This window comes from Dipodomys merriami, unplaced genomic scaffold (genome assembly GCF_024711535.1).
Source record: "Dipodomys merriami isolate MVZ:Mamm:240054 unplaced genomic scaffold, mDipMer1.0.p SCAF_4, whole genome shotgun sequence".
NCBI classification, from domain to species: Eukaryota; Metazoa; Chordata; class Mammalia; order Rodentia; family Heteromyidae; genus Dipodomys; species Dipodomys merriami.
Genome location: NW_027205603.1, coordinates 90,424,294 through 90,448,220, shown reverse-complemented (window position 1 = coordinate 90,448,220; position 23,927 = coordinate 90,424,294).

Genomic DNA, 23,927 nt, shown 5'->3' with positions numbered 1-23,927 from the left:
AGTGTTTGACATGTATACAACATTTAATAAATATTTCTGAATGAAAAAGACAATGAATGGATGAATTAAAGTACAAATACATAGATTAGATGGAGACCTGGATAGAAAATGCCTCAATTTCTGAGCTGAGAAGAGGGAAATGTTCAGGCTTATAAAACCTTTAATAAATTAGACTGCCTAACTACATGTTCTTCATGAAATTACTGCTATGTCCAAGAGAGATTAGCTTTAGAGATCTCTCCCCTTGCTATGCAGAACATGACATTAGAATATATCTCAAAATATAATGGTATTTTCTAGACATCATCTAATTTATTATTAAAGGATACAGACATAATTATTGAAGTAAAATAAAGCTAGATTATTCTTTTTGCCTATTTTCATTTGCATGCATTTATTTTACAGTTGGTTTCATGATGGTAACCCTACACGTGCATAAAATATAACCAGTCATATTCACTCTCCTCTCACTCCTCTTCAGGATCCCATTCCCCAGCTTTTCCTATTGCTTGTGTAGATAGTTAATGTCTGAACAATTCCTAGGAGAAGCACTAAAATTTCTTAGACCTGATAGAAATATCAAAACTTGATATTGACAAAACTATAATCTCTGTGATTACAGCCACATCCTCTTCTCAGCAAATCAATTGAATTTCTTACCCCAAATCAATTGAATTTCCTTTGAGTATGGGGCAACGAGATGCTTGGGACAAATGTTACAAGACAATGTATGGATGCCTGCCTACATTGGTGGGAAAGATACGGATCCATTCTCCGAATCTAAACACTACCTTTACCCTGCAATGAGCATGCTGGATGTAGAAATCACAATTCATTCCTTTCTGTACCCTAACATTTTATATAGAGCCTGGTTTAGTTCTTCCATCAATAAATATGCACTAACTAGAATTTATTTAATGTCTTTCTCTCATACTCAAGCTGTGCTGTTGGTGTGAACACAATATTGTAAGTAGATGTCCACATTGAAGAACTATCAGGTCTAAATGTCTTTGTGAAGTTCATTTTCATCATAGTGTCTCGTTAGTATCTCAGCTGCATTTGTTCAACCTTTGTCCCTCTACTTTGGTGCCCTGCCCCCTTTACCCTCCTAAACACAGATAAATGGACAACCACAGCAACAAAGAAACATAGCTTGTTTATTGCATCTTTGTTTTCCTCTAAGAATATCTTTCTTGGTCTCTCTATGTGTGAATGCCTACCGTCCTGCATAATTGATCATGTCCCAGTGTTTGTTTTTTTTTACTATCCAGCGTGCTTGCTTATAGATTTATAGGCACATTCTAGTAACTTGTGGGTGGGGATGGGAGGGAAAACCTGGGAGAGAGCGAGGGAAGGGATGATATCATTCAAAAAAATGTACTCTATCTGACTCGCATAACTGTTATCCCTCTCTACATCACCTTCATAATAACAATAAAAATTTGAAAAAGTCTTAGTTATTACAGCCATCAGTAACTAGTATTAGCAATTTTCTTATAGTTTTATACAAGTGAATATAGGACTACCAAAATGTTTTTAATAAAATTGAAGGATTCATGTGGCGATAATATATATACATATTTATATGCATATGTACAGTGACTTCCTATATCCTGGAAAGTCTCTTATCATAGGACTCATAAAGTACACAGTTCAATTTTGCCATGCTGCTTGCTCATAATTCATATAAACTGTAGAAAAATGTCACACTTTGACTCTTTGGTTTTCTGTCCTTGCTCCTTGAAACAGGAGCAATTACGCTAACTTATATTTTTATTACATTATACGTTTGTACACATAAATCACAATCATTCTTAGAAATCTACTCTTAGATATAAAATCTATGGATGCTCAAGTCCTTCACATAAAAATACATTGGATTTGCTTATAACCTATGTAGATCTTCATGTATATTTTAAAACTCCTCTAGATAACTTCTAATATTGAATCCACTGCAAATCCTAGAAATGCAGTTGTGATACTGATGCACATAGAAAATAATGGCATGATGTTTGAACACATTCAATTGTTTTGAAATATTACTAATGCCCAGTTGGCTAAATCCGTAAATGCAGAATCCATGTATATGAATGACTATGACAGAATTATTTTGAGCACTCATGAAATTCTCAAATTTGTTGCTAAAAATAATTTCTAGTAAATAGAATTCTATTACACCTCTCTCATACTCTAACCAAATTTTCACTGAGACCAAACACATATAATCTATCTCAAGTGAGTGAGCAAAAGTCAACGAGTTCACTAATGCTTATGACATTCAACTGAAACATTTCTGACAGCATTGTCTGATTTCTCTATCCCATGAGAGTGTTCTAAGGACAATCAGGAGTGGATAGGAGTGAAGCAAAGACTTCTGAAGTTAGTTTCCAAGCACCTATAGTGACCAACACAGAGAGTCAGATTGGGAAATTTTGATGAAGACCAATGGGGAGTGATGATGATGGAGCTGGGGAGGGATGATGGAGCTGGAGAGGGAGGATGGAGATGGGGAGGGAGGATGGAGATGGGGAGGGATGATGGAGATGAGGAAGGATGCTGGAGATGGGGAGGGATGCTGGAGATGGGGAGGGATGCTGGAGCTGGGGAGAGATGATGGAGATGGGGAGGGATGCTGGAGCTGGGGAGAGATGATGGAGATGGGGAGAGATGATGGAGATGGGGATGGAGGATGGAGAAGGGGAGGGATGCTGGAGATGGGGAGGGAGGCTGGAGATGGGGGATGATGGAGATGGGGGATGATGGAGATGGGGAGGGATGATGGAGATGTGGAGGGATGATGGAGATGGGAAATCATGATGGAGCTGGAGAGGGATGTTGGAGATGGGGGAGGATGATGTCAGGGATCTGCTGCCAGTGGATGCAAAGTCAGATCTTCATTAGGACAGCAAACGTAAGTATGGAGCCATACCGCAACCCAAAATGTGTGAACAGGACAAAAACAGCTATTGAAATGATTCTAAAGAGATCCCAAAGATATAAACCAACAGGTATTTTCTCTGTACCACCTGAGAGTGAAAAGCCCAGAAAGATGGTTACAGATCTTGAAAGGTTAAAAAACAACATGCTAACTAACAAATCTACTTAAAGACTAGAGAACATGTTGGATCAATTATTTCTGGATTATGTGACAGCACAAGTCAGAACAACTCAGAGAGCAAGTGAGATGGGGGTCTCTTTGGAGAGTGGGAAACGCCATGGGGTGCTTTCAGGATAGGTTCCAGGAAGGCGCAGATGAGATGAGTTGAGGGTGTCAGACTGAAGTTGGAGAGTGAAGAGTATTGTGTTTTGTCCTAAGGATCCAACGAGGTCGGGCACTGTGAAATCAGACTATTAAAAATTCTGTCGTCAGTTTTCCAACAGTGTGACTACAAGCCCTTCATTCAAATGGACAGGAAGAGCTGAAGACACGAAGGCCTAGCACTGTGTTTTTGCCTGTTTCCTAGGAGATACCCATGGGGTAGTGACAGAAATAGCATCACAGCTGAAACATGATGATGTGAACACACACACACACACACCACACACAATCAATCACATCAGGCTGATTAACCATAAAATGATCATCTCTAGCAATGGCCAAGAAACACAGGGAATTAGCTAATTAGACTATGTTTCATAGAATGTTCAGGGTTTAAGGTTGAACATTTACATCCTTCAAAGTCATAATTATGTCAGATAATATACCCTGTGCTGGAGGTTTTACATAAGCACTGTGGTCTGGTTCAGAGTTATCTCCACTGCAGGCAGCTGCTGTTGGGAGAAATATATAAGCTATTAAATGCAGGTTGAATTAGATGTGGTCTCCTTGCATAAAATATACAATATCTAGTCAGTTGTCACGCAGAGGAGGGAGTTACTGTTTATTTATTATGCAAAATGTGTGCCTAGATAAGGTATACAAATTAAATGGCCTATGGAAGAATATGGTACCAATTCTGCAAGAAGCTTTATAGCAAGTCATTTTAAATACACAGTGCAATTCCAGATAAATTCTTTATTCAGAGACCACAAATGAGAAACAAATATTGAAGGCCATGACCAGGAAATGAACCAAAAAAAATAATGCCCTCCCTTTTGTGGCAATGGTGTTTTAATTTCACTTTGTGTTCATATATGTAATGGCCCTGTTCCCATTGAACGGTCTTTGGGTTACAGAGGATAGCACTAAACCTGAGATGCACTTATGATTCAATTAGGGAAGCGAGACAGAGTATGTATTACAGAATGAAGACTTTCTATCAAGCACTGGATCTTACACAATCTAGAGAGACTGTTGGGAGAAGTAAGAGTAAGAAAGGATCAGAGGAAGTTCCTGACATTCCCCAGGTAAGTGAGTGACCCCGTCATCTTTCTGGGTGCAGCCCCTAGAGGGGTAGGAGGAAGGGAGAGAGGTGCTGAGGCCAATGGTGATCATTGATCTTGGTGAGTTTCTGTCTGTCAGAATTCTCTGCAGACCATCTGGGGGTGATCATGAAGTTGTTCTTAGTGGAGCTGAAGTCAGGAATACTTACAAGTTAATGCATTGGATGGTAGGCAAGTGTATGCAAATGTATTAACCGAAACATGGTAGATTCAAGGTTCAAACAGTGCAATTCCTTAGAATGCCCAAACCATGCAAAGTTCAGTGAAATAAAACACCAGGAAGTGGGTACTGGAAAGGGGAAGGTCACGGGGAAAGGGCTGGATAAATGAAGAGGAGAAAATTTCAATCAACAATTCAATGTATATTCTACAAAATTAAGAAGGGTGGGAGAAGGGGCCGGGGGAGGGGAGAAGGGATGAGTGAAACAGATCAAAAGACACTGTATTCATAAACTGCTTTTTTAATGGAAGTTCCTTTGTACAACTCCTTAAAAATAATAAAAAATGAATAAAAATTTTAAAATTACATAATGAAGACGATCTGGAAATAGAGTGTGGAAAAGGGCTTCTGTGTATTGGTTTGGGGGTTTGGACTGAATCACCTTAGGTATATTTATTTACGAAACAGGTTTTCTCTAATTCCAAGGCACTGTCGCATAGTTCCCTCCTCCTCAGGGACTCTGGGTGGTGACATGTGCAAATATGCAGGGCTCACTTTCCCTCTGGAGTGCTGAGTAACGGGCGGAAGGTATCAGGTGCCCGGGTCTTGGAATTGGATACCAATGTCCTAAAACTACAAACCCAGCCAAAAAATAAAACATTCTCTATTCCTCTAACACTTTTATAAATGTAACTTACACAATGTTGTTGGTTTCATTCAGGCAAACACATTGTCATTATCAAATATAGTGCAGACAGACCACTTTATGTTATGTATTTAAGATTATACGATTAGGAGTGTGGTATGATAATAATCGCCTGTTTCTTCCCCGTTACCAAGTGCTTTGGGACTTTCCTTTAATAAGAAGATAACCAAAAATGGTGACTGTTTGCCTAACCATCTCCATTGTTATAAGTAATCTAGTTTTGTTTAAAAAACAAATAAAATGTGACTGGCAAATACACCTGAATACAAATATATTGAGATACAAGCATATCTAAATCAATGGATTACAATAAAATAAATGGCACATTGGAAGAAGAGTCTTTCTAAATTATGATCCTGGAAATAAAGACCCTAATCACAACTGTGGACTGCATGAAAAAAAGACATCTAAGTGTGAGCTCTCCCAGGCTGGCTAGCAGGGATCTTCTAGTGTTTTTCTCACCCCTCCCCGTGAGCTGCTGAACACAGAGTAACTCACTCGTGGACCAACAGCTTTCTTGTTACAAAGGCTGCACCCCAATCTTACAGGCAGACGTTGAAAACTCAAATTCACATGATGGAGTACTGGCACAGACTGCTATGCCTAGGTACTGAGAGTGAGTCTGCAGTGACTTTTTCCTTTTGCTAGTCTCTTCTGATGTGGCTTTGTTCTCCTGGAACGCAAACACTATACTTTGCTTTGTTTATTCCATGTCCAGAGGGGGAAATGGATCTGATAGCCGAATCCATCTCCAAAATTCTTGATCGGTGCATGAAGCGAGGGAAGCGCTGCTCTGCTCAGGAAGGGATTTATCTTGAGCAAAATGAAGGCATTGTTGACAGGCTGACTATTTGATCTGAGGGGAAAAAAAGTGGTCCAGTAGGATCCCCATTCTAGGAAATGTGCGCATTCTGTTTGAAAGATTGAAAGGAAATTTGATGTCATGTTGTGGAGAGATTCCAACAGAACTCCCAAACCATACTGAAGTTTCAAGCTACTTGGCCACCAGGTTCATTATTCAGGTAAGCATGGCTTTTATCACACTTTCTATTCTGTTTTCCTCTCCTTTGAAATCCTGGCAAGTGCTTGAAGGAAAAGAAATGTAGCTTGATCAGCAATAGAGCCATATATATACATATATATATATATATGTATGTATATATATCACTTAGAGTCTATGGGATAACAGCATCAATTATTTACAGCATAAAATATAAGGCGTTAATATTTTATCTCATGTCAAGAATCACACAGCACATAAAAAGCTGGTGCTTAAATGAGTTTCATAGCTACAAGAATATGGTGTGCGGATATTCAGTGAGAAAGAGTAAACATACAGTTTTAAACATAAAATAGACACGGTGTAGAAGAGTAGAAGCCATCATTAAAAATCATTATGCAAAGAAAAATTGTTTAATACATGCTTAGTACGTAAAGAACCTTGTTAGCTCTGGAGAGAAAAGATGTGCGTAAATCGCGGAGAGCAGGACGTGGCCTAAGGACTGGATGATTGCAGGAAAGGCAATTGGCCGGGCCTCTCTTTCTAGCCTAAATACAAAAGTCAACTCCAGAGAAGACACAAAGCAGAAAAGAAAAGAAAGGAGACTTAAAATTAACTGTAATTCATTCATGGAAACCAAAATCTGAAATTTTGAAGTTGCAAAGGGTACGAAAGTAATTTTAAAATGTAGGTGTTCATCAACGTCTTTCAAATGGTATGTCCTTTGTACAACTACTTAAAGATAATAAAAATAGTGTTTTTAAATGTTAATACAAGTAGGAAGGGAGTGAGCAAATGAAGAAGGTGGAGGGGGGTTGAATGAGCTCAAAATGAAACGAATCATCTGCTGGGGGTGGAGTGGTTGTGGAAATGGGAGGGAAAGTGGAGGAGATTGACAGGGAGTGAATCTGCTCAAAGAACATTATATGAGTATGAACAAGTCAAAAATGAAAACCCCTTGTAGAACCAATTGACGCTGATAAAATATTTATGATACAAATCTTGTGTAGTGGGATTGCTGCAATGAATGCTGTCCCTTCACCTATTACGAATATATATTTATGCACATACACACATATATTAGTGAACATACATCTGAAAATGCATATAAATAGTATATAAAATTTGTATTTTATTTATGTAATATAAAAACATACTGTATGATTGTCTCATGGCTCAATATAGTTGAGCTTAGTTGGAGAATCTGGTTGTGATTACAATTTTCTTTCATGCATGTTAAGATTTGAAATCTTTCCGTCAAGTACAGGTAGCTATTATCACTAACACTTTGATTTGTTGTTCATATAGATTCACTGAAACCTCCAATTTTCAATGACTGTAAGAAGGTGCTTTGTCAAATACAATCCCACCACCATTGGGCAGGAACTTATAGAGAGATTAAATAAATATGCAATCAATGTGTTAAAATTCAGTACAATTCGTGCGTGTATGTGCATGCGCATGTGTGTGTGCTGGTATTGGGGCCTAACCTCACAGTCTAGGAGCTGACCTTCACCATTTTTGCTCAAGACTGATACTCAACCACTTGAGGCACACCTCCACTTCCAGTTGATTGGTGGCTAGGTGGAGGTAAGAGTCTCTCGGGCAACCCTGCCCTGGCTGGCTTTCTCTGCCATCCTTAGATCGCAACCTCCTGAGTAGCCATGGGCTATGACACCCAGCCATCATTCAATTGTTTTTATAAAAGGTATTATATAAACCTAGTTGCCCAACACACCACCTGTTAAACAATTTGAAATATTCCAGAGAATACTTTCCTTCATGCTTGGCTTTGTAGTATGTGTTTATGAGAATGATTTTCCAATAAATGAAGTTTTTTTTTCAGTTTTGTCCATCGTTCCTTTATTGATTTGGCATTTTATCTTTATTAAAGTCATCTTTCTTGCATTAAGTACATCCACGTATAATCTGACACTTTCTGAAGTTATCTGTGGAAATATGTGCTTCGGTCTCTCAGTGACTTCGTGCCTCTATGAAGTGTCCTTTGTTTGCTCTTGTTTTCCAGGTGTTTTCTGTGCTCAGGGAGTCTCCTTGGAGGTGCTTCTCCGCCCTCAGCGCCAGGGACGCCATTCCCCTGGGTCGCTGTCCATAGCACTGGAGAACAGAGGCCTCCCTCTGAATATCTATTACACTGTCCGTTGACTTTCCCAAAGCACATGCATTTATTTATGAATGCTTCTGTTCTAATCAGTTTGTGTGTAATTCACATCAATATCACTTCCCTTTGACTTCTTAACTTTAATTTTTATATCTCCTCTAACTCTCATTTCTAACATTAGCCTCCCATATTACGAACACATTGTCAAACTCTGTGGAGAATCTTGTTGAGATTTGATGAGGATTGCTTTGGATAGATAGATCAATTTGGATAGGAAGGAGGTCTTTACAATATTGATTCATGCCCTCTTTGAATTAAGTGGACCACTTCATTTACTCAGTTATTCTTGTTTCAAGTATAAAATTAGTTGGAATTTTTTTTCCTCCCATAAGGCATTAAGGAGAATATATCTGTCTGTTTTTTGGGTTTTGGTTTTTTTTTTTGTTATTGTTGTTGTTTTTGCCATTCCTGGGGCTTGAACTCAGGGCCTGAGCACTGTCCCCAAGCTTCTTTTGCTCAAGTCTAGCACTCTACCACTTGAGTCACAGCACCACTTCCAGCTTTTTCCGTTTATGTGGTGCTGAGGAATCGAACCCAGGGCTTCGTGCATTTGAGGCAATCATTCTATCACTAAGCCACCTTCCTAACCCAGTACCCCAGTTTTTTTTTTTTTGCAACTAAAATATTCCCTCTGTGCTTGGTCTTAGTTCTGTTTGATTTGTCACCTTATGAGATTTTATTCTTAAGGCAAGAATATACATTAGGGGAAAGTTCATAATGTGAGTCAACATTTGAGAATTGCTAGGAAGAAATAAGAAGAATTCAGAAATCATCATTGATTGACACAACTATATCTACTCTGTTTAAATATGAGAGTCTGTCAGTATCTAGTAAACAGTTTAGCTCTATCTGAGAGCAGATAGTCTAGTCACTGGAAAATTATAACATTATCAGAATGCAAAATAAAATAGTAGAGAATATACAAGACACACAATCTTAGGGGTTAATAATGTTATTGGCATAATACCCTGATGATTAGTTCAATGCCTAACAAGCAATTATTTTATCTTCCAGGGACGTCCCCATGCAAATCAAATACCTAAATACCTATATTTTACATAAAAATATATCCTTTGAGGTACCACAGAGAATATTCTACAAAATAAAATGATACAGTGATGAACACAGAAAGAATTATAAGAATGAATAAGAAGATGGTTTAGGAAGACAGGATAGAAGTTAATTGAGGCCACATTCAGGGATATTTTACACAAAAGAATTGAAAATCACATTCAAGTTTTACTCATACAATGGATAGTCAAATATGAAAAGACCACAATATTCTTGGAGAAAATGTTAAAACCATCACAAGTGTTTTGCAAAAAAAAATTCTATTCCTAATTATCCACTTCAATATTTAAATATTGAGTCATTCAAGAGCAGGAATTCCAGCACCGCATGGCCTTAGGAAAATGACAGTACAACCAGAAAAAACAAAAACTTTCTGATTTCTAGTATTTAATATCTAACCAGTATACCATGATCCCAGCAGGCTCATTAAATAGAATTACATTAAACCATGCTCACAAATTTAGGTCCATTTTGTCCAAATAAAACCTAAATATACAAAATATTTTTAAATGTTTTTCTCAGAATTATTGTTGATTTTGTTTAAAATACTGTGCAAATTAATAATATTGTTCCATATTAATTAAATTCTGAGCAGAAAAGCTTTTGACTTTTTAAATTGGCCTCTAAAATTTGAGTTTATCAGCTACTTTGATATGTATTAATTAGCCAGTTTTATTCCAGTTTGGGCTTTGATAATTTATAGGCCTTTTAAAATATGTAGTAGGAACTTTTTGTATACTTTTTCTTTAAAAAGGTTTGTGTAACAGAGGCTAAGACATATTTTTAAGCATAAGTAGAAATTCCTTAAAAACACATTTGAACCTAACACCCTGAGGAGTTTACATGTTAACTGATACCATTTGCTTTTTTAATTGATGCTCTCTTACTTTCATATGAAGTAGGTACTTAGGAAAATATTTTTGACAATTTGGCTTATATGGTTGAGTATTAATATATAATGTTATATTATTGGTCTATTATTACTTCATAAGATAAAAAATTTTAAAGTAATACTTCCATATTTAAAAATGCAAAATTCATTCATATTTGATCTCAATAATTGCTTCTACCTATAAAATCAATCTGTCTTTTTCTATAATGTGCTGTTCTATTCACTCTGCTCTGAAAACAATCCTTTTCCTGATATTTTTATACCACTGATTAGATTCACTTATGGAATTTTATACATACACATGGAGAGGTATATATGTATAATGAGGATATATACATGGATATATGCATACATATATACATGCACACAGTCGTGTATGTATATACTATATTTGCATATATATAATCACATAGGATATATGCTGTCCTCTTTACCTTATTTCACTCAAAAAGTTTGTAAATTCAAACTGCATGTTTTCAAGCTTGCTTGCTTGTTACTTCGTTGCCTGAATATAATGCCAAGTTTACTCTGTTGCTAATGGGCATTAGGGTTATTTTGTAGTTTCATTTGCTGTGTTTGAAGCTAGTGTAAATACTCTTGCTCAAGTCATGTTGTCCATGTTGTGTTATAAAGATTGGAATGCTATGTGAATCTGTAACCAGACACTGCTCAAACTCTCCCCGAACTTACCAAGCATTCTCACATTCCCACCGGTGAGATGAATGGATTGTGGTTGATACACATCCTCTTCAACCAGCATTAGGTGCTGTCATTTTCCTTAGTTCAGTTTTAAATTTTAGTCATTTGAGTGGTTTGAAATTAGGAGCTTGTCTTTTTAATTTGCACTTTGCTCATGATTCATGATACTGAGCAGATTTTCCTATTATGGGCAACCTGCTCTATTGTGAATTTCTCTGCTCAAGTGCTTCAACTCTTTTTGTATCAGAATGCTTATCTTCTAGTATTTCCTTATACAAGTTTATTATCCATTCAAGACACAACTTCTCTATCAGATATATTTTCTGAAAATATTTTCCCCAAACTTTGTCTTCTTTGTTCATATTCTTTTAAGGATTGAACTTGTAATTAAGTTGAGTCTCCTTATTGTTATTTATAAGCTTATTGATTTCTGGAACTTGTCAAAGAAGTATCTACTCCTACCACCCCTCTCTGACATTGTCTTCTAAGTTTCTTTTTTAAGGGTATGCGTTTAGTTCAATTTCAGACTTCAACTCTGTCTTGTGATGGGATGGCTGAGGTTCAATTATTTTTCCATCTGCATATGCTGTTGGGTTTAAAGGATTTTTCTTTCTCGAAATAAATCATTTTGACACTTTTGTAAAAAAAAAAGACAAGACAATGGCTAAAGAATATTCATCTATTTCTGGGACATTTACTGTGTTCCATTGATCTATTTGCCTGTGATTATGGTAACTTCAGATCTGGGGTGTAGGGTCTTGCTTTGTGTTGGCTGAGCTGTAATACGCCTGCATGTGCTTCTTCTTTTCTCTGGGGCCATGGATGCACCACGTTTTTCTTCTTGCTGGCCTAAAATGCAATCCTCCAATCTCCACCTTCCAGGTAGCTAGGATTAGGAGTAGGAGTAGCTAAGATTACAGGAATGAGCTGCTGTGCATTATGCCTGGCTAGATGTTCTTCATGAACATAAGCTTGCTAATTCTTGAACTCAAAGAGGGCAATTTCTCTAGTTTGGGTCATCACCATAGTAATTTGGCTCTTTCAGGCATTTGGTACTTCCATATGCATTTTGTGATCAGGTTTTAAAATTTCACAAATATCATGGGTGCACACTGAATCTGTACTTGAGAAAATGTAACACCTTTGACAATATCAAGTTATTCAATGCATGAATCTATTTATTTAGGGGTTTCATAGTCTCAACAATATTCCATAATTTTGTAAGTATGTTGCAAAGCACTTGTTAAATTTATTCCTAAGCATTCACATGCTACTATAAGTGAAATTTCTATGTTTCATTTTCAGAGATTTACTGTGAGTAATGAATATCACATTGATTGCTGAATGTTAACCCTGAATTATGCAAATAGCTTTTGACCCAAATGTATATTCCTTAATATTTTCTACATAGAAAAGTGTGTCTTCTGTGAATCAATAAGCCTTCTTTTTTTTCCTTTGCATGCTCTGTAACTTTTATTTCCCTTAGTTTCTTATAAATATATAGACTTTTGGTGCCGAGATGAACCACAACGGTACAGGTAAGCTTTCATATTGTCAGTCTCACAGGGGAATAAAGTATTCACTCATCATTAACTATATGACATTAGCTGTAGATCTTTCAAAGTAATCTTTTTGAGATTAGTTTCCTTTTATTTCTAGCTTACTGAGAGTTTTAATTTGAATGGATGTCGACTTGGTCAAGCGCTATGCTGCACATCCTGATATTTTTACTTTAGGAAAGAATACTTTGATAATTTTTATCACTGCAAATTAGCCTTCTTCATAGGCAATAATATATCTTCTCTTAAAATCGACATTTTCTGATATTGCTATTACCATTTCAGCTTTTGCTTGTTCATTGTTTGCAGGAAAAGTTATTTTCCTTTTTACCCTCATCCTATCTGCAGCTTTCAAAGAACATTTCAGTCAATAGATGATATTTTGCTGTGTTCATTCTGGCATTTTTGTTTTCACTTGAAGTGCTCATGTGTGTTCTCAGGAATTGATGTCTACTATTTTCCCATTTGTTTTCTGTTTTCCCATCTGCTTCTTTGGGTGTCTCTAATTCTTCTGTGGGGTTTTCCACTTCAATAACAAAATGATTTCAGTATTCCATTGTAGACACTCTGCAGGTGTTTAAGCTATAGGACTGCGTTAGTTTCAGAAAATCTTTCTGAAAACAATCAGGAAGATTTCATAAAAATCTTTCTGGAATGAAAATGGGATCTATTGTAAATTTGGCATTTTACTTTTTTTTTTTTTGTCAGTTGTGGGACTTGAGCTCTGGGCCTGGGCACTGTTCCTCAGCTCTTCAGCTCAAGGCAAGTGCTCTACCACTTGAGCCACAGCATCACCTCTGGTTTTCTGATGGTTTATTGGAGATAAGAGTCTCATGGACTTTTCCTGCCTGAACTGGCTTTGAAGAGCAATCCTCAGATCTCAGTCTCCTGAGCAGCTAGGATGACAGGCATGAGCCACTGCCACCTAGCTTGACCTTTTACTTTTCATGTGAAATGTGAAAACATGAGCAGGTGCTTCACATTTGTGCCATTTCTCTTGATGTAAGACATAAATGCTCTGTGGACTTGATGGCACCGGGCTGATATCCAGCTTCTGAAAGCAAAAAAATAAATAAGTTACAGATACCTTTGAGTGGACTTCCATACATTTATCATATTAGTTTCTCACCTTTAAATCCTGCAGATTAGTTTGTACCTAATGCCATTTGCATCACCCTAAAAACTTCTCCTAAGCATTTTTCTTAGCAAAGGTTAGGAGCCACAGATTTTCTCCATGTTTTTATTGCACCTTTATTTGTGAAAGTTAGAGTTAGTAATAGAGCAATTTTTAAATTCATATTATTATTTTTTTCAATTTTTAATGTATATCTTTTACTGTACAGAGAGGTTACAGTTACATGAGTAAGGTAATAAGTACATTTTGTTACCTCTGCCTTTGTTTTTCCCTTACCATCCCTTGCCTCCCCACTTCCCCCACTCCTCGCTTCTCCCTCCCCTGAAGTTGTAAAGTTCATTTTCAACATAATGTCTTGTAGGTCTCATTGTTACAATGGTTCAACCTGTATCCTTCTTTTAGCATTTTGTTATTTACCTTCCTCTCCCCAAATTAGAAAAATGTATATACAAGATGCAGGGCACTGGAATAAAATACAGTGAAACATGATTATACCATGTGGGAAGAAACATACAAAAGAAACAAAAAATCACATAGTATATCATAAGTACATAAAAACAACAATAACAAAGATAAAACCTCTTGTGTCCCTATCTTGGGGTTCATTTGGCTTAGCATCATCACCTTATATGGGCATCTGTACATAGCTTTTGACCTTTTCTAGCTAACAGAGCATTTTGGTATAACCATATTTTTTTCCAGCACTTTACTGATATTTTTAGGCCCAGCATTGTTTGTGATGAAAAATTGGTTGGTGTTTTGCATTACTGCTCTTCTGGGAGTTATGAGACTATTCCATGTTCATTGGTCAATATTGACTTTCAACCATTCAACATTTGTTTATGACATGATTAGGATTGTTTCTCTTTCTGCCTTATCCTCTGTGACATTTACTCTGTCCTAGGCCTGCAAGATAATGTTTCCTTCTTAGTGTGAAAGTTTTGCTCATTTGTTTTTTTTCTTAGCCATTTCCTTTTCCCTTTACTTCAGGTGATCAAACAAATATGCTGTTAGATTGATAGAGTCATGAGGTTTAAGGGTTTGCTTAAAGAGAGACTTCTCAGAAGTAAGAATGTCCAATAGACACATGAAGAAATGTTCAACATCTCTGGCCATAAAAGAAATGCAGATCAGCACAACATTGAGATTCCTCCTTACCTCGGTTAGAATGGCTATAATCAAGAAAAGCAACAATAACCGATGCTGGCAGGGATGTGGCCAAAAGGGAAGACTACTATACTGTTGGTAGGAATATAAACTTGTTCAACCACTCTGGAAAGCAGTATGCCTCAAAAGACTAAAGATAGAGCTCCTCTATGACCCAGCAATCCCACTCCTGGGCATTTATTCACTAGAACACAAACTAGGCCACACTAAAGCTACCAGCACAACCATGTTCATTGCAGTATTGTTTACCATAGCCAAGATATGGAATCTACCCAGATGCCCCTCAATGGAAAAATAAATCTAGAAAATGTGTATATACACAATGGAATTGTATGCTTCTATCAGAAAAAATGCCATTGCCCCTTTTGTAAGGAAATAGAAAAACATGGAAAAATATTAAGCGAAGTGAGCCAAAGAAACATAGGTTATATTGTTTCCCTCATTTGTTGCAACTAGAATGTATTTATAAATAAAATACACTAGATGGTAATAGACAAAAATATACACTTGTGCATGATAAATTATACAGGACTCTAGACAGTCACACAGTGAGATCAAAGGAGGATATTCTTAGGAGAGGATCACAGTGTCTCAATAGCTATGTACATATGATCATATAAAATGATGTTTATAGACATGAATTCCAAGAAATGGAAACAAGAGAGGGTTTTTTTTTTGTTATTTTGGTGTGTGTTTTTTTCTCCTTTGTTACTGTTTTAGATTTCTGTACTTTTTGTGTTGTATGTGAGTATATCTCTTTGAGAGAGAACAGAGAGTGAACTAATGCAACAATAACACTGACTAGACACAATGTTGAAAATGAACTATACAACTTGTGTGTGGGAGCAGTCAGGAGGGAAAAGCCAGGAGAAAATGAGGGAAAATATGACATTGTGCAAAAAGAAAAGTACTAATTACGTGATTTAGGGTAATTAGTAACCCTACTCCGTATATCACCTATACAATAACAATTTTAAAAGAATGCTTTTTCTGCTCTTGCAATTTTTTCTGTTATTCATAATTCTAACCCTAATCAGTGGACTTACAAGTGGATTCCTTTTTTATATATTATATTGTTATTGTAGAGGTGATATACAGAAGACTTACAATTACATGAGTCAGGTAATGAGTACATTCTTTTAAAATCATGTCTCCTCTTCCCTTGCTCTCTCCCAGTTTTCCCCTCCCATCCACACCAACAAGATGAACAGTTGATTTTCAACAGTGTCTAGTGAGAACCACTGTTGCATCTGTTCACCGTTTGTTCCACCTTTTCTGTACCTCCCCTTACCCTCCCAAAGACACACAAACTAACAAGGCAAAAGGAAAAGAAAACAAAACCAACAACTAAAAGAATCTCTTGTTTCCTTTTCTTGGAGTTCACATTCAGGCCAAACAAAAGGGGATATGCATGGGAGTGGATCATAAATGTTCGATAGCTATGTGCATATGATCACATGTAATAATATTTTATGAAATGGAATACAGATAGGTTTCTTACATTAGTTATTTTCCTTTACAGGTCTGTATTTTCTATTTGATTTTCATTCCCAATGTCTATATTTTAAACGATATTTTATTCACCCAAATTCTCATCATTTTAGGTTTTTTAATATTTGAAGATATAACTTGTCTTTTCTATTTTCTTTCTTTCCTTTTCCTTCCTTCTTTCCTTTCTTCCTCCCCCCTCTCTCTCTCCCTCCCTTTATCCCTCCCCCCTTCTCTCAGTGGAGATCAAACCTAGGATATTGTACTTACTATATAAGTGATTTTCCATCTGAGCTACATCCCAGCCCAATATTCCTTGCAATGAAATATCAAAGTTACTGTGATATCTGAGTCATCTCTACATCATTTCCTCCACTTTTAGGGTTTTTTTGGTGTTTTAATTGTTTTCTTTCCTTGGGTATATTTTGTATTTTACTTTCATGTGTTAATTAGTGATATGGTACTAGTAAGGATATGGTCAAATCCTTTGCATTTTCTCTTGTAGTTCCCCTCAGAAATTGAACACAAAATTCAGAAGTTTATCCTCCAAACATCCAGCCCATCTAGTTATTGGCTAGAGTCTAACTGTAACTTTTTCTCCCTAGTCCTCTCCTCATTCTCCTCCTCTTCCTCCTTTTCTTCTTCCTCCTGTCCCCTACTCTTTCTCTTATTTCTACCTCTCCCAATCTCCCTCCCACTCCTCCTTTTCCTTTTCTTCTTTCCATTCCTTTCTCTCATATTCTGTCCTTGCTTCTTCTGTCTCCCTTCCTTTGTCACTTCTTTTTCCATATGCCCACCATGATGAGTGACAGTAAATTTGTTACTCAAGTCTTTCAGTTTCCATTTTTTTCTATCCTGAATCCCTTGAGTCTCCTAAGAACAGGCTTGTGAAGTGTGGGGCCTGAGTTTATGTCTGTGCAGTTCATGATCACCTCCTGTTGCGCCTTCCAGATATCAATATTGACGTGTTGCCCTATCTCCTCACTCTTCCCAGACATGTCAAGTCAATACAGCCACAGGAAGAGCAGGTGTAGTTTGACAAAACCTCACACAGAATATCAAACATTTCCATATAATATTGGTATTTTTCAGTGCTTTCTTCCTATTTGGTCACTTTAAAAACTTTTGTTGTAATTTTTAAAAAATGTTCGTAAGTGACTCAAATGATCAGAGAAGTTTAACCAATCTCCCATTATTAGAAATGTTACATGAAAAATTATACACTTTAAGATTTTCCAGTAAATAAAATGTGTCCTCTCCTAGTATTTTTAGTCTTTATCCTTCTCTGTTTTATTCCATAAGGGCTTTCTTTGATTTTGTCTTTAAACTATGGTATTGAATTAATATTTATTCCCTTTTCATTTGATATGGTACTCATTTTTCAGAGCCAGAATCTGAAGACACACTAATCTTTCCAGAGATATCAATTTTTAGAAGTTTTATTCTGGATTGTACATTAATATTTCATGTTGGAGACATTATGGAATGGGAGACTTGGGAATTTGATCTGGAGGCATATTTTATCTTTAGTCTAAAAAGCTATGGAGATGTGGGAAAGCTGTAGAAAGAGTGAGAGTCCAACCAAAGAAAATTAAATAGTAGCTATAAATAGAAGGGGTTTTATACAGAGAATTAGCTTCGCTGGTGATGAAAGAGGCTGAGTGGTCCAGCTATGGGAGTGAGAACGCCTTTTTGTCAGTAGGAAAGGAAGTCAAGACTCTCCCTGCATAGGATACAAGAAGGAGGTGCTGTTACCTGAGTCTGGCAGTGATCTGAAAGCAGAAAGCAGACTACATGGGTTTGCAGGAGAAGCCACCTCAGAAGACAAGTTTCTGTCTCAAGTCCAAAAGTAGCAGCTACCAGACATACAGCAAGAAGGTGTGGGGGAAATATGCTTGCTTTGCTTTTCTCCCAACTTTCAATGTGTTTCTTGTGCCCCAGCAGCCAGTCCTCCTGGGGAAAACTTACTGTAACTGCTCACAAGGTTAGGCTTGACTTTAGGGGCTAGAAAAGCCCCATCAGTCTTTGACATAGAGGAATGGACATGCTTATCTGTAGCTGACAAGAACTGAGATTTCCTCACATCACTGTGGAATTCCTCCCTTCCTCACCCAGCCCTCACCACCAAGTTAGTGTGGCTCCAGTAACTTTTCAGGAAATAATTTTATGCTATATGATCTCTTTTAACATCATATTGGAAAAATAAGCGAATAACTCAATATGCTTACTTGTCAGACATGACAAAATTCAAATTCAAAACTATGATGAATACAAATTTGGAAGAGCGGTTAATCTGGTTATGGGAAGAGGCAGAGAGGTGAAAGTTTGTCACAGAACTGAAGTGGGGTTTTATAGAAGGTGTTGAATTCAATATTGCTTGTTATTAACAGAGAATGAAAGAAATACAACTCAAAATAGACCATTGAACATAGGATCATTCATCAAGAGTCAACTAATTCACATCTTTGCTTCTAAAGATCATTCATCAAGAGCTAACTAATTCACATCTTTGCTTCTACTGAAGTCACAATAAAAATAACTAATGGTATGAAACTACATTGTCTTCTAATTTTAAGTGGGAAAATACATTAATGTTTATATATGTATGTGGGTACATATGTATATGTATATGTTTATGTAAGCATGTACAAATGCATACATATACATGCAGGAATATATGCACACATGAATATAAATGATATATACTTGAATAGATACATATATATGTATATGAATACATATATATAAATATATATGTATATAGATACATATACATGTATATAAACACACATAAACATGTATGTATATATGTATATATTATGTCTAAGTATATTTCTATATATTTGGATTTATAGTGACACAGATATGCATATGTACATATATATATATATATATATATATATAACTATTCAATATATATGAACTCCCAAGTCATATAATATTAAACAATGTCAGGGAATGGTAAAGAGAAATTACTAATTTTATATTACTCGTCCATTTCTTGAGATGGGTCTCACTGTGTAGCCCAGAATGGCCTCAAATTCAGGTTTCTCTTGCTTCAGCCTGTCCAGTACTAGGAATACAGCAGGCTACAGGCATGTGCCACTTTACCCACAAACATCTTTACTGAATATACCCTTATAATTCTTTGACTCATTGAATTCTCATAAGTATTCTTTATCCTAATTTTGCAGAAATAAAATGATATAAAGAGGCAAATGTAATATTTCATTTGTAAGAAGTAAAATTGTAAATACGAAAACATAAAAATAGTTATCACCATTAATGCAACACTTCTAAGCATAGCCCTGATCATTTCTACTAGACTTCAGCACTAAATCAATGCTGAATGGATAGACATGAAATATGGATACCACTGCGATCTTATGAACAAGAAAGATTCTACAGAAAGACTTCATTCCTAGTCCTGTGAATTCTCCCAGTAAATCTCACCCCCTCTCCTGGCTGTCTGCTGATAGCCCAGCAGTGACTGCTCCTAGATACTCACAGGAGATTAAGTGGGCCTCTGGATGTTTTCTGAATGAGTGAAGAGCCTTATGGATATCTATACCCTTGCTGGTCAATACCTGAGACCGATGTGGTCTGACTGAGAAGTTCTCGGTCTGTTGTGCAAATGTGCTATTCCCTTAAGGATGTCAATACACACTGTCCTTGGGGCTCAGATGACCTGAAGCTATTAGCAATCAATGCCTCTGCCAGCCAGAATCTTTCTATCAATAGAAACATCTCTAGCAAGCCATGTTCTCAGTTAGAAGAAATACATCCCGAAGGAAATGAACCGCAACATCCGGCAGTAGATAAACTCTAAGTACATATAGCACAACACCCTCCCCCCTTCTCAACCTTCTCACGCAGTGGGCACTGAAGCAGGATGCTCTGCTAAGATGGAGAGCACTGGAGATGGGGCTGGAGTCAGTGACAGGCACGGGACCCTCAGAGAATGCCCGGTAAGAGAAAGTACTCAGCAAGAGTTTTTCAGTAACTAGCCACCCTCTGAGTGACTGGACTCATAAATCCAGTAGAAGATTCTTCTTGGCAAAGCTTCTCTGAAGCAAGGGAAGTCACTTATTTAGTTTCACAAAGCTCTGCATTTTATATGCATGAAAATAACTGAATTCTTAGAGAGGGTCAGAATGAACTGCGAGGGACGTTTGATTTTGTTCAAAGTACTCCAGGCTTCAATGTCATATCGGCCTAGTCCTGCTTGAAGAGTCTAGTGCTAGAGTGCTTGCTCGTTTTGCTCCCTTTTGAAGTTGTTTCTAACAAAGTTCTTCCCATATCAGCTTAGGTCTGTGCATCTTTGCCCTCTTGCCTTTGGTCTCCACTGTCCTCTACATTGGAAGTCCAACTTATCTTTCATGCGATCCCCCCCCCCAAGCCCCATATTTCAGAGAATCAACCTCCAACTTTCACCCTCCTGAAAAGACTCCATCAGTTCCTCCAGAGCCGAGTTTCAAGCAGGTCTTAAAAGACAAATGCCAGAATGTAGAATAGGAACATGGCAAAAAAGAACACATATTAGATTCAGGGGAAGACAGAGAGCAGTTAGTGTGTGCTACTGATGTGGTAAACAGAACCTGCAGAGCGAGTATCTCCTCTCCAACCACTGGATCTTCTATTAAACACCCATACAGAGTTATCCCCAAGGAAGGGACATCTTGAAGACAGGAGCTTTGACTTCTCATTAAGCAAAAAAGAAAGGAATCAACCACATTAGCATCTCATCAGATCCAGGAAGTATTCTGATGCCTGAGTTACAAAAAGAGTTTTATATTTATCCCTCTTCCATGGACAGGCAAATTGGTTAAAGGAATGGTGTGTGTGTTTGTGTGTGTGTGTGTGTGTGTGTGTGTGTGTGTGTGTGTGTGTGTGTGTGAGAGAGAGAGAGAGAGAGAGAGAAAGAGAGAGACCGACAGAGACAGACAGACAGACAGAGTCATAGACAGTGAGATACTGAGAGAGAGAGAAAGAGAAAGAGAGAGAGAAAGAGAGAGAGGGAAGTATAAGAAGGAATATTAGGGCACAAGATAGGTTGTAAATAGAGGAAGGGAAAGAAGGATGAAGTATACTTTTCACATTTGAATTTCCTCCACTGTATTTATGAGTCCCAAAGGTACCCACGCCCATCTGTCAGCTCAGATACATATTCGCCAATATATATTCCCATGGCTAGATTAAAATAAGCTCACGCTGCAAAGACATATCATGCATCTGAAATATGTTGCAACACTTATATAACATTTTCTTTTACAAAATTATCTCATCTATTACCAGTTCTGAGGGAACAGTAGAGAAATTAGGTCCTGTCTTGCCATGGGAAGGGGTATCGAGGCTAGAGTGAATCCAACGGATCTGAGTTCCAGTCTCTGCGATTGGTTGGCTCTCTGGCCTAGGCCACAACATCTTAACTTTTTGTGCACTCTTCCTTGATAAATGTCTCAGATGTGCCAGAAAACTGTGGGTGGTACTTTCACAATAATATAGAGACCAAACATAATGGAAATGTGCTGACCACAGATGCATTTTAAAAGCATCTTTCTAGCTGTTGTTGGTCTTTAAGGAGGGGCAGGGACTTCCTATGAAGCTGACTGTAAATATACGAGCCTTAGCATAACTTTAAGGGGAGGATGTATAAAGCAAGCTTGGGTTATCTGACACCACCACACCAGAATACTTGACTTCTAGCAAGAGTACAGAAGCAATGGCAACCAGCCTTGCCTAGAAAAGGTGCAGGCATCTTCACCATGCAGGTTACCCTTAGCCAATGTGGGTGGTGCAGATACATTTTACAAGCAAGGAAAAGAGGGAAATGGGAATACTCTACCAAGGTACAAAATCACTGATGTGGACATGTCATCAGAGGGAAGTACAAATAAGTTAGCAAGGTTGCAGTACCTGAGATTTAAGAAAACCAGATGCAAAGTTGAGGGAAGGCTGAATGCAGATAACACAAAATGGAAGAGATCATAAAGACTCTAATTTGGTTCTGATATTCTGTTTGTTTTCTAAATAAACTGGTTCATTGAAAAATCTCTATGCCATTGACCTGCAAGAATAATTCCAAATTTTGTGTTCTGCAAGTGCTCAGCACATCATTTCCTGAACCCTGCTGCATTGCTCACACTGTACAAAACTTCCTCAGGTTATAAACAAGTCCTCCCTGCCCTGCGTTTCTACCTGTTTTGCTCAACTACCCCTGAGGTTTAGATCTCTCAAAGTTTCCTGGTGACATGTTCAACTCAGAGAAGCTCGATATCTGTGACTTCATAGTTCCAGGTATCTTTTAGGGGCTGTTATCATAGCTGTGGCCACTTGCCTGGAATATGCTCTCCTGCTTTCACCACATAAATCACGGCCGGGTGCCGGTGGCTCACACTTGTAATCTTAGCTACTCAGGAGGCTGAGATCTGAGGATCTTGGTTCAAAACCAGCCCAGGCCGGAAACTCTGTGAGAATCTTATCTCCAATAAGCCACTCAGAAAACTGGAAGTGGCGCTGTGGCTCAAGTGGTAGAGCGCTCGCCTTGAGCTGAAGAGCTGTGGGACAGTGCCCAGGCCCAGAGTTCAAGCACCACGACCCACAAAATAAAAGAAAAAAGATAAAGAAAAATCACCTCTCTGGCTACCCAATCACACGTGGACAAGAGCCAAGCCTGGAAATCTTCCTTTGTGTTCATTCTTTCTGCTGTGTTGCAAATTGAGAGGACAAGTAGCAGATCCGGGGCTATCCTATCATACCTGCAATCATTCTTATGAGATTGGGTGCTAAACCTTCTATCCATCGCTAACAGCATTCTCTGCAGTCCCTGAGACAGCAGATAAATGACTGGTTGTAAGGCTCCCTTTGGGTAATCAATTGACTCACCTTCATCTCCAACTCTGCTAGAAATGGTGAGGATTAATGGGATCAAATTTCTCAATATCTCAAAGGTGCACTAAGCTTTCCTTAAGTCAAAGGCAAACTTTATCTTCAATTAGTCAAATGAGGCCATCCTCAGATACTAAATCCAACCCTAAATACCATTATTTGGAAATCATTTCTCCCACAGTGGGCCAAGCAATTAAATTTCCCTCTGAGTGCCTTTGGAGTAGCTGGGGCCTGCTGGTGACCATTGGCTTGTAAACATCCCTTTCCTGCTTACAATTATTTCACATTACTTCACAAGATTTCTGCTTCTTAGAGAAAACAATAGTATACAAATATCTCAATGGTTTTCCTGTTGTTACTGAGCTAGTTAATGATGGGTATCTGTGGAGGAAGGAACCGAGTTAAGTTTGTACAAGAAAATACACAATCAAAATATCCTAAAAAAAGGTCTAAGATAATTCAGTGCAGCCAAAAGAGGAAGGAGATCTTCAAGGGTGATTTTCACGTGTGATAGATTGGATTCCTGGCTCCCGTGCATCACCCGAGCTCAAGGGCAGGCATGAGACTTTCAGTTACTCTCACTAATTGGCAGAGCCTATT